This window comes from Poecile atricapillus, chromosome 2 (genome assembly GCF_030490865.1).
Source record: "Poecile atricapillus isolate bPoeAtr1 chromosome 2, bPoeAtr1.hap1, whole genome shotgun sequence".
NCBI classification, from domain to species: domain Eukaryota; kingdom Metazoa; phylum Chordata; class Aves; order Passeriformes; family Paridae; genus Poecile; species Poecile atricapillus.
Genome location: NC_081250.1, coordinates 36,911,378 through 36,924,252, shown reverse-complemented (window position 1 = coordinate 36,924,252; position 12,875 = coordinate 36,911,378).

Sequence of the window (12,875 nt, the reverse complement as noted above, 5' to 3'; positions counted from 1 at the left end):
CTTTCCTGTCTATAAAAGTAGAATCATAATTTTCACCTCCAATGATTGTGTGTATGTGGTTAATGTTCACATAACAAAATTTCACAAAAACCTCTGATGAAGCTACAAAGAAATTAGCAGTTGTTATTTAAGAGATTGGATAACATTCAGAAAGTTATTGAACCACATTTTAAACAACAAAGAATTAAGAAGACACTCAATTGCTCTAACATTAATTGAGCACCATCATGTGGGGAAAAAATAATCACTGTTTATTGGAAAAAGGTAATGCATAAAGGAAAAATGTACCTCCATGCACAGAATAAGCATTTAAAGCTGAATAAAAGATATCAGTTTTGAGTGGAGTTTGGTTTTCATCAGAAAACAAAACCAAAACCTGCAGCAAACTAAAGCCAAAACCCTCAAAACTAATACTACTAATATGAAATATAAAGTAAAATAAAATAGCTACACTACAATTCTGGTGACGAACCTTATAGTTAACTAAATAAGAATAAAATTTTCTTCTTAAAATTGTTACAGTAAAATAAAGATGAAAAGAAAGCTGAATTCAGAAGAGACTGAGGCATTGTAATGGCTTATTTTGTATTTCCTGGGCATGAAAGACATCATAAGCCTTACACTCTCACTGTGGCATTAGAGGCAATTCTGATGTTAAAGGATGTTGTAGATTATTCTCAAAAAAAGTGCCCAATTCAATTCACCTGTTAAGGAAGAGTGTTAATTTTGTTCCAAATTCTTTCTTTTGAAAATGAATGAACTCACTTAGTGAATATCAAAATATCTGTTGAGAATTTTCTTTATGGTAATATCAGACCTTCACTTATTTATGACCTGAAGTTTAAAATAATTTCATTATAAAATGTAATCCATTCCAATTTATCTGCTTTAATTCAAAGAGTACAATACCAGAATTATTTACAAGGCAAGATTGTTCTCAGAGAAAACAAAGAACTCAGTTCAAAAGTTTAAGAGGTGATACTGATTGTATAATAGACATAGAAGGATGCTTTGAATACAGAATAATCATAAGCACAGCTCTAGATATGAGATTTTACCTAAAGCCTTAAACATCATCTTCCTACATGCAGATGTAAAAAGTGATTCCTCCCACAGATCTTTCCAAGTTAATTAGAAATTGTGCTACCATGCTTCCACACAGGTATCCCCTGAACACTGGGAAATAGCTATTTAGATTTCATGATCACATTCTAAATACCATTACTGAAAAGCAGCTCCAAAGACAGAACAAATTCCTTCATAAGTACACCTATTTTAAAATCCTTAAACCAGATCAGTCTAAAAGATTTTCTTCTGTTCCTTACCCCATACTTTTTGAGCACAATTTATATTGTGCTTAAGCTTCTTCTACATCACCAAAATAACTTGCATGACTCAGCCATATTTTTCCTGACTTGCACCAGTGCAACAAAGAGCAGGATGAGACACGTCAGCTGATTTTACTTTATTAATATTTCTGACTTCCAAAGCACCACAGATAATGCTAAAAGAAATAAGCAGTACAGATATGCTGGTCTCTAGCAGTGTTGTGGTGCTGATGTGAATTAAGATTTTGGTAACCATCCATGAAGTGACAAGAGAGCAGGAAGTGACAGCAGCATTGTTTATTATAAACCACTGGAAGTCATGAAAGACTACCAAGACACAGAAAACTCAAAAGGAAACAGGATAGCTCTTCACTAGATGTCATCTTCAGTTTTTTCAGTGCAATTGCCTTGACAGAGGATTCATTAATAAAAAGCCTGGGTGGCATTACTGGGTCTTATTCCTTCTTTTCTCTTAGAATTTACTGCATTTTAAAAAGTGAAATTCTCATATTTAAATATAAGATTAATGTCTAAAACAAGTTAAAAGCATAGGAAAATTCTAACCTCATAATGTACAAGTGTTTCTAATAATTTCATATCATAAAGACACAGAAATTAGTGCTGTGATGTATGTAATTTTAATAGACCCTTATAATATATAAATTAGACCTGACATCTAGTTTATCTACCAAAAACATCCTCCTACAGAGACATAGGTGAAAATTCTCTGACATTTTGGGGTTTTGATGGTAAATTTGAATACCACTCAATAATATGTCTTGTTTGGGTGTTAACAGTAACAGCACATTTACTCTAAGGTGCAATTGGCAGGCTTTGCAGAAGTCAACAGCAATAACTTGAAGTCAGATATTAAGTTTTGCTTTAGAAAACTCTCAGCAGGGAAAACTGAAGTTCTCTCTATTACATAAGTATAATCAACATATTTTGTAGTACCTTTCATAGTATCTAAGCAATAACTGGAGGATGTGAACTTAATTATTTTAACATTGTTTTACACAGAAATGATTCAGGATTAGTACTTATGGCAGGTCAAATGTACCTTCTACTTCAATACACATAGTAAGTGACCTTAATTAACATGTACTTTAAAGGTATCTCAAGGTCTTTAATCTTTGTCATAGAAGATTGTAAATACAATGATCAAAGAGATAAAAATCTTTATTTGATGTATCATTAAAATGTCAAAAGCAGTAGCTTAAGAAAATTCCCAAATGGTTAGAGAAAAATGCGTTTAGCTCTAAAATATATTATTATAGTTCCAAAATACCTGTCTATAAAATGTAAATACTCTTTAAAAAACCCAAGATGATTTATTAGTATAAGTACAGACTCAGCAAGATCAAACTCTTTGCCAAGAGTTAGTTGAAGCAATAATAAATTGTCAGACCACTGAATATAATAATACCTTTTCCTAATTGGAGAAGAAGTGAAGGGGACATGGGGGAAAAAAAGAAGTACTGATTTAAAAAATACTTCAAGTGGGTTGGACATTTTTCAAGAATTCTTGCTAGAATACTAGACTAGGTAAAATTGATAAAGTTACTGCATCCTTTCAGAAATATAAGAAAGGTGCCATTTCCCACAGATTTTAGATAAAACTTTTGTTAACTATAGTTCAGGTTGCATGACTTTTCTGTTATACCAGTGATAACTAAATTTTCTTCTCACTTAAGTCAATTGCATGATTGTTTAAAAATAAATTGAAAACCCCTAAAACACAAGAAATCCTCCACAACCTTTTGTTTTGCAGTAAATCCTATTTCTACATAACAAGTTCTTCAGAAGACAAGTTAAACTGCAAGTAATTAAGGAACAAGAGTCTAACTTGATCCATCAAGGCTGTAACAGATCAGCCTTAATACTGATTGATTTGCTTTTTAATCTTCTTCAACTCATCCACTTCTTTTCCATCTTAATAAGAGTTTCATTAGTTGTTCTTCTCATGAGGCCATTTAAACAGAAGAACCAGTAGATACTTCAGTAGTCAGAAGTAACGCTTCTCTTTCTAGAAGATACTCCAAGTCTTCACAAATAAATTAAACAAACTATCTTGGTTTCACCCTTATTAGAAAAACATTTATCTTACTCCCTTATTTTGGAGAGATTTTCACAAATGTGTCTTCCCTGAACGTATACCTTGAGTTAGACATTTGCAAAGAGAAACACTGCAAAGGGTCAGAGAAGGAAGACTGCAAGAAAGAAGTTTCACCGTTCAGAGAAAAAGAATCTCAATGACTAAGCTGAAGAATTGACAAAGAAATCCTACAGAGGTAGGATTAGATAAGGAGACATCTAATAGACAGATAAGGACAGATAAGGAGACATCTAATAGGTGGAAGTTATCATGTTTGGCACAGGACTGAGGCTTTAGACTAAATCTGTTGTACAACACACGTGACAACAGGCAAAACAGGGTTTAAGTAGGAGGAGATGAAATCAAGAGAGAGAAGAGTGGGCATCACACCAGGTCTAAGAATGAACAGCAAGATTCAAGCAATGCTTAATCGTGCAGAGCCCAGGGAAAAAGAAATTAAAAAGAAAAAGACAGCATTTTTGTATCTGAAACAGTTGTGAGAAAGTGGACATCAGTGTTAAGGGGTGTTTCATGCTGCAATCACATCCATCTAGTTTTTGTGAGCTCTTCTTCCAGCAAAGCCTCAACAGGGCAGAAACAGGTTATTTTTGGACTTTGAAGAAATTAATCTTGAACTCCAGACAGCTCCAAAATACACTGCTACTTAGTCTGCTTAACACTTTGAACCTGAAGAATTCCCATTTTTATTTAGATTTTGTTCTGTCCCAATTTTTTTCAATATTTCAAAGAATTTGGGATTTCATGTGTCAATCCTCTGTTAGCTTACTTTCTATATAAAATATATTTCCATATACTTTATTATGTTCCATCTATCAGCAGTGCTCTGATCCCACAATGGATCCAAGCAAGTAAAGCCTGAGGTATGCAGAGCCCTCTGCACAGGAAAATTAGTATAGCATAATAGGTAGGTGTAAGGATTAGGCTGAGGATCATATTACAGGATTAGGGCAAATATACATGCAATGGATTTTGTAGGAAATGACCAGCCTTGCAGTAGGTGCAGCCTCAGAGTCCTATTTATAGTATAATCTACTCCCTAGTCAGGTTGAATTAATATCTTTATCCTTTTTGCATAGGCTAGTTGGTATATTCTTGGTACAATTTTCAAGACTAATCTTTTATCTGGGATGGCATTTGCTGTTACAGTGCAGTTTAAAGCTCAGTAAAGAATTTGTGTCAGCACTTTTTGTCCCATGAAGAGCTGAAATGAAAACATTTAAATAGATAATGTAGCCATTGTCCGAAAAAATGTTCACAGTTTCTTCCAAGCTCATAATAACTGAACAATATAAAATCCATGGGCACTTTATGAGTATTTTTTTGAGATTTCCCAGCCATGGAAAAGGTTTCCCAGGTGTTTTTCTGAAGCATATTTATTTTTCAAGAAATAACATCTTATTCTGCTGCTTGGACTAAAAATCTCCTCAGTTTAAGGTTTAAACAAAATTAATTTGTTTAATACTAAGGAACAGAAACCTATGATCACTTTCATGTATTTGATCTGGTGTCAAATAGCAGAGGTGATATCTGGCCATTTATTGGGATCAAATAATGTGGAATCAAATTCAGGATGAGCTAAACGTTAAGTTTGGAATTAAAGTTTTGGACAGAATTCATTTTTTCCCCTTTAGCACCATTTTTCTAGCTAAGTTGTTCTACAAGGTTATCTTCAGGAAACCACTGAAAACCTCACAAAAATAAGCATCACAACTTTACTCAAGTGAACTAAGAAATATATGAACATTATAAACTGGCCCTTATGTATTTCTCCACTATCTGATCATCTGTCAGAAGATGAACATGGAAAAATAAGGGCTGGGTATTTCCAACCTCTCTCATCCAATTTGTTTGAAGCTATATATACACAGGTAAACATGTAGATGCAGTTTATGTTGTTATCTCATTGGTATTAGCTTACAGTTTTCCTAAATAAATTTAATATTGCTAAAATATACTTTCCAAATAAACTTCTAGGCTCCTGCAATGTAAACAGCTGGGTTTTTTGTCATTAGAAATTTAGGTCAGATATTTGCTAGACAGGTTAGGAAACAGATTTTATCTATGCTCTGCAAATGGTTGGAATGATAAATTTACAGCTAGAACATTCCAGGGTTTACAGCCCTGGGCAGAGAATAATCATTCACAGTAGTTTTAGTTCATTATATTCTTTTAGCAGTTGAGATAAGCAGTTCACTATTTTCTCCCTAATTGTCAAACTGTATAGTTTTTGTTTATGTTTTATGATAAATTATGTACAGAATGAACACTTGAACAACTTTTAAGGAACTGAAATGTGATCATAACTATTGCAGAAACCAGGGTTTAAGAGGATTGTTTCAGTTGTAAGACAAAAAGAATTATTATAAAAAGTATTAAATGAACAGTTCATGAAAATACCTCCTGAAAAATCCTAGGATTGTAGTGATATGACTAATAAAACGTATGGTAAACAAGAAAAACAAACATTTGGCAATAGTAGGTTATTAGACAAGCAAAAGGAAAGTCCTATTGACTTATTCTATAATTTTCATTTAGAAATAAATTTTTCTTGTACAGAACTGAGAAAAACAGAATGCAAGGTCAAAATCATCACCTAATAACTGCCAACCCGCCTTTAGAATTAATTCTGTCCTCTTTGACAAGACACACAAAGTATATGAATTTATACTGTGGTTCTCAATATTGTAATAACTTTTGACTAATCCTGTTGTTCTTCATAAAGATTTAATTTCAAAACCCTGAATGTGTCTTCCAAATTTGGAATATTTGCATATTTGAGTAAACTTCCACACTCTCGAATGAATATTCTAGATTTGTCATTGCTCCTAAATATTGATGTCCTTATCTTTAAAAGCTCATCTCATTCAATTTCACATAGTAACAAGCTTATTCTAACATCTCTGATATTTGGGGCTCTTATCCTACCTAAAAAAGCACAAAATGCAAGATTGAATTTGGATTTTCACATTCTTTAAACCAAAACATGGACAACCATTGCTTATCACATTAAATATTACCACATTTTCTTATTCTGAAGAAGATATTAAATAATTGCAATTTACTTTTTGTTTATCTTTGGAGTATTTGTATCTTTACTAAAGAATTTTGTGACTAATAGATGAGAATTACAAGAATTACAGTAGAGCATGTTCTCATACCACAGCTGAGATCACAAAATCATATTGACTAGAATAAAGGGCAAGGATCAGCTTCAGCCTGTTCAAACTTCAATTAAGGTCAGGTAAAACATTGAGTTCAAGGCACTAACAATTGAAGATCAATTTTTTAGTTTTGTCAGTGCTTAAAGAGGAAGGTGAGAAAGGTTTAGGATATTTTTTTACAAAAATGTTTGCTTTGTGTAATTTTGCCTCCTTTGTTTTTTTCTTTAAGTTCCAATGGAGGCATGAGAAATTGTTCTCATTTTCTCCTCCACTGTGCATGAAGTGAATTATTTATAGCCATCAGGACTCCCATTCTCCTCAGTCTTAATATCTCCCTATAATCATTCCCTCACCTTTGCTAATCAAGCCTATTTTGAGAAATATGAGTGAGGCTCCAAGAACCACCATCTCAGGCAATGCTGGACAGCAGACAACAGGGATAAGTGATCAGGGGCAGTAACCTCTTCAGCCATCCAGCAGCAGCTGCTGAAGGAGGATGCAGTCAGACCCTAAACACTTTGGAAGTCTGACCTTTGCATCATAAGTGATCTGGACCCTTATCCCCCAGTGTAGTTACATCAGTGAAAGAGCAGCCTTACCACAAGTAATGTGAAGCCATTTTAGTGAGAATAAAAGAAGCATGTGAAAGATTCTGGAAAGAATTAACTTTAAAAAATATGCTTTGAAATATAAATTTGGACCAACTGTTTCCTCAGGTGAAAATACAAGCTAATGACCTGGTGATTGACAACTGGTTCCATACTTCAGGTAGGTTTTGGTTATAGAAGTGTGGTAGAAGAGGTTGGAAATTGTTTTCAGACACAGCTAGATGTGCCTTCATTTCAGTAGTTTAATTGGGCAATATGCTACTTTGAATATTCGTACTAGCATAAATTTGTTCAAATTAATTTTTTTACTAACTACAGGTTGAATTACAGGAAAGGGGCTTGTATGATGTTTTGGTCCACTTCAATTCAGTAATATACACAAGTGTTACAAATATTTTGAATACAGCTTGTCCTTAAGTACATGCTTTTTTATTCTGAACTTTTCTGAGAAAGAGCTTGGAACCAATGCTCTAGTACTATAATCATAAGCTTAGTGTTCTCCAGAGCTAATCCAGCAAAACACTTAAAACATATACTAATATAGGACCGGTAATATGCTTAACATTAAGCTCTATTTAGTTGGATACCTTTAGCCCTTGCTGCAGTGTATTTTGTAAGATAAGCATACTCAAGTATTAAACTCTCAACATGCATTTTTCCCGGACTGTGGTCAATGTTTGCCTCCAGCCACGGCATGACCTGATTACTTATATGTTTTAAAGCTCCTGAATAGACAAAAAGCCTAGGTCTCTGCTGGTGTAATTATACTGATGGCGCTGGAGATACAAAACATCTTCCAGTCGTTGGCTTTAAACATTATACAACATACATATTTGTGAGTTCCCACTGGATCTATTGCTGTCACTGCAGGTGTCATGGACACAGATCAGATGAACATTTTCTAAAAACCCTAAAAAATTAAATAATACTACCCAGACTTGATTAGTTAATTCACTTGGCTGTATTTGATGTGGCTTTAAAAAGTAAGATTTAGATGTACACAGAATTACTTTTCTTTTAGCAAAGAAGGATCTTTTTGAGAAGTTTTATTTAGATGTTGTTGAGCCAACAATCTCTTTCCTTAAAAACCTAAAGAAAATGTTTCAATACTGTTATGTAACAACAGAAATTAGCAAGAGAGATGGATAGATATAGACTAGATAAAAGAAAATATTTCCAGCTATGATCTAAACATAAAATTGACACTAAAATTGTTTTTTTTTTCTCCCTTATGTGCTTTGCACGTGTTGTGTCACAGCAACTCATTCTATATTTCCTTCATTGTTATTCTCACTTTTTGTACAGCCTACACATACTGAAATTGCCATGTCCCATTTCTAACTATATTTGCCTATTTTGTAATTAGATTATGGATGGTAAATTAGTGAGAACTAAAGATAAACAGGAAGATATTATTTTATTCGAGGAGTACTGCTCCAATTCACCAAACACTGTTTGTAACATTAGCGATGCTTCATCTGCAATACAGAACAGCATGTAACTCAGTGTTATTGTTTATTATTGAATGTGCAAGTGATATATTTCACAAAGACATCAGTAATGAAGCAGGCTGTAGAGAGAGCAATACCCGAGGTGCATTGGCCCAAGACCTATCATGTTACTGTAACATTTTCCTTTCAGAAATATAAATATTGAGATGAAAGAGTGTGCAATAAAAATTCTTTCATAAACCTGTCTCTCTGCAGCTCCACATTCAGGTGGTTACATAAGTACATGAATGATGTTAAGCAAATGAGTTATTATAATGAATTTAAATACACAATTCCTATCAAACTAACGTTTAAATACCTTTTATGTCTTTGTACATTTTCATGGAACATTTAACAAGGCTTAAATCTTTTACCACTTATTAAAACAGAGCTGGTCTCTTATGCAAAATCTAAGTGAACAGCTTAAAGAGAAAAGATTATACAATAAATAATTTATTTTTTTTTTTATGTTGAGCACCCATGTGATTTTGAATATTACAAAAGCTGCTTATTTGCATCACAAGGGCCAGATACACAAAAACATTTAAGCACTGAGTATTCTTCCTTTTCAGCATGATTCAATTATCATATTAGAAAGAGAATGAGCAGCTGTTAGGTAAATCTGTCCTGGCTCAAATCCACACAAATAAATAAATACATACTAAAATAAAAGAGGTACCTCACCCAGTTCAGGACATTGAGTCTCAAATGTTGCCTACTCTTGGTAGTTCCCATTCAAACTTGAGAGAGCACAAAGAATACTCTCAGGGATACCTCAGCAATCTATACTTAAATTTTACTGAAAGTGTATTTCTATACACAAAAACCTCAGAGGGGGATTGGGAGCAAGGAAAAGGAAGTTAGGAGCCTTTTTGGAGGCTGCTAAAGCAGCTCTGACAACCTTTGTTGAGTCTGAAAAGAGAATGGCTAATCCAAGTCACAGGTATTCTGCTGAAGCATATTAAGACCTCACAAAACCAGCTTCAGTTACTGATTGATTTCCCTGTCATCCACTTCCCAAGGCTCCTACAATCCCCAATTTCCTTCTGCATTATCACTTAGAGCCATCACTAACTCTTTTCCTCTCAAAACTTTTAGATTTTTTCCATTAAACACATCTGAGTTACATTTTTTTCACTAGCTTCTACCTAAGCACATAATCTGGCACTTTGTGATATTGAGTGAGATGACTTAAGGATAGTGTATCAATACTAGCAATTAATTTCCTTCCTTTTATTGCTTTGAACAGCCGTTCAATCTAATTTTCAGGATTAATTATTTTCACTTCCCGCTGGTGCTGCATACAGAACACAATGAACATCCAAGAAAGCTGAAACCAATCCAGCTTCTCAGAAAAGCCTTTAATAATTTGATTTTGCTCATCTCTCCTGAGTTAAAAAGGTCTGCTTCGAGTCTTGCAAAGCAAATTCCAAATTCAATTTCAACCAGGACTTTCACTGCATGGTACTAGCAGGCCTTCAGTATACAGTACTCACATCAGAACTCATACACATTCCTGTTTACTTTAAGACAAAAAAAGTCTTGATGATACTGCACACGAGTACAAATAGAAAAGAAATTCTGAGAACTTTCTAGACTGAGTGACAACACATGTTAGGAAGTCTACAGCTCACTCTAAACTTAAAGTAGGATGCCACCTACTGCTAAATAGCCTGAATTAAAAATAAGAGAAACCAATTTTCCAATGGCATAAAGTAACCTGGAAGCAATCATGACTAATATTTCATTTTTCTGTTGCACAAGTCCAGTTTTCAGAGAAGAGCTTCATAGCCAGCTTATCACATGAAAATTGGTGCTGTACTGCTGGAGGAGCAGAGTTCTTTACAATTAATTGAAAGGACACATGCACTCAAAAGGTAAGGCTATACTTATGGAAAGTAGCATTACTTTGTGACATAAATTTATTTTTTGCCTGACAAATTTGTTCTCCAGTTCACTGAAGTTAGCAGAGGACATCTTTGGATCAAAATATCTGGATTGTTTGCTCAGTGGGCAACTCAGTGATACTTGTTTTGATATCTAAGAGTTTGTTACAGTTTGGGGGAAAAAAAGGAAAAGGATGTAAGAAATAAATATAATCTATTTACTCAGCCTAAGCAGTTTAGTTTATGCCTCAAACTTGGCTAGCAATGTATCTAGAAATGTACATAAGTGTTTCCAGTGTTCCTACCTGCAGAGTATTCTGTCTTTGCCTTCTCTCATAAAATCTAAGAAAAAAATTCCATTACTACTGCAACCAACAAACAAACAAAAACAAAAGCAGCCTAAAGCAAACAAAATCATCTTAAGAAGCTCCTCCCTTGGTTCTTCTAACTTTTTCCTGGAAGAGTTTCAGCCTCCTTACTTTTGGCAGTAGAAGTAGTAGCTGCTCAATGAATCAAATCAGCATATTCTTCTAGATTCAGAGTAACCTTCAAGAATTAAATTTCTTTTCCAACCTATGTATTTTCTCTGATTCAGGTTATATTGTAGCCCTGCCAAAATTTGTGTCAGCACAATGTGTGGGACGAGGTTCCCTAGTGTGAGATCTGGTGACACAGGCATTTCTGAAGCCACCTCTGCTGCCAGATTGCACAGTGAAGTTTCTTACAGTTGTCTGCTCACAAATTGAAATAAAACAGACATTTCTATCACATTTTAATTACATGTGACCTCTTCAACTCAGGAAAGAGCCACAGTAATTGGACAAATAATTTGTATTTTTTACACAAGAGAGAAGTACTGAACAGGGACCACAAAGAGCACACACCCCCACCACTTCCCTTTGTAGTTCTGCATGCAACTCCTCAGTGCAGCTTTTGTGTTTTACAGAGATGATGGTTTATAAAGGAAAAATATACTAATTTAGAGGATGGAGAATGAAATTAAGGATTTTCCTAGGGTGTTCAGACCATTTTGGGTTTCCTGCATGCTGTAAGGCCAGCAGGAAAGTACTTTGCCACTAGTTTTAAACCTCAACTAGTTTTAAACCAGGTTTGTGCTACCTCTGTAACAGAATCAGACAACTAATTTTATTTGATTAAAAAACCACAGCCAACAAACAATGGATCTTGAAATAATGGCTTTAATCCATCTAAAAGTTCTATCACTCACTGCACAAACTAAGTTATTATGAGATACAACGGGGTGAAGTTTTATTAACATACCATGTAGTAACATAACCAGTTGTTTTGTGTGATTAATCAAGAGCTCAAAAAAAGAATTCAAAGCCTCTTTTGGGGGAAGAAAGACACCAAATTACAGCCTGGCTGTAATACTGAGTACTTCTTAGCCATCCAGCAACATGGTTCAGAAAATCCAAACAATGTCTTATCTCCTACACTATATATATTCAGTTTATTAAGCATATGTCATAATCTTCCATCTATTACATACATTAATCACCAGGCAATCACACAAGTTTCAAAAGCATGCAGTCAATTGTGTGAAGATTAAGCTGTGTCTAAGCATACCACAACTTGTAAATGCAACAACAAACACAGAGTCTTTCACTTTGAAATTACTAGCTCTCTAAGGAGCCAAGACATCACTATGATTAGTCTAGCATCTAATCATCTACCACACCAAACCCCCAGTCCCCCAGGTCATTTAGAGAACTTTTTGTTTCAGGTGTGTAATTGCAATAATTAAGCTTCATATTTCTGGATCTTTACAGAATTATTTTAGCCTACAGTGGTTTCCTTCAGAGATAAAGAGGGAACACTTGCATAATTCCATCTCTTACTCAGACCCAGACTGATAATTTTTGTGTGGGATGGGGCTGGCCACATGTGTTTCCTCAAAATCTGCCAAAAAATGTGACTTCTGATGATACTATCAAGAAAACACCATTATAAGCACATGCATAAAGGGACAAGAAGTGACCTACAGGAAAACACTGTGTGAAACTATTCAGTGAAACAACTTTACCACTCTGATGTGTGATAGAAAGAGTTGGCCCAAAGGCATAGTCTGTGAGTATGAGAGTTCAAAATCTCAGCACAGGCCTCCTGTGCTTCACTCACTTTTATGGGTAGTTATGTGTATTGGTTTTGCACAGCCTGGTTTTTGGTGGTGGGGAGGCTACTGGGCAGCTCCTGAGAGAAGCTGCTAGAAGCTTCTTCCATTACAGCAGAGGCAATTGCTGGTGGCTCCAAAGGTGGCCAGGATGC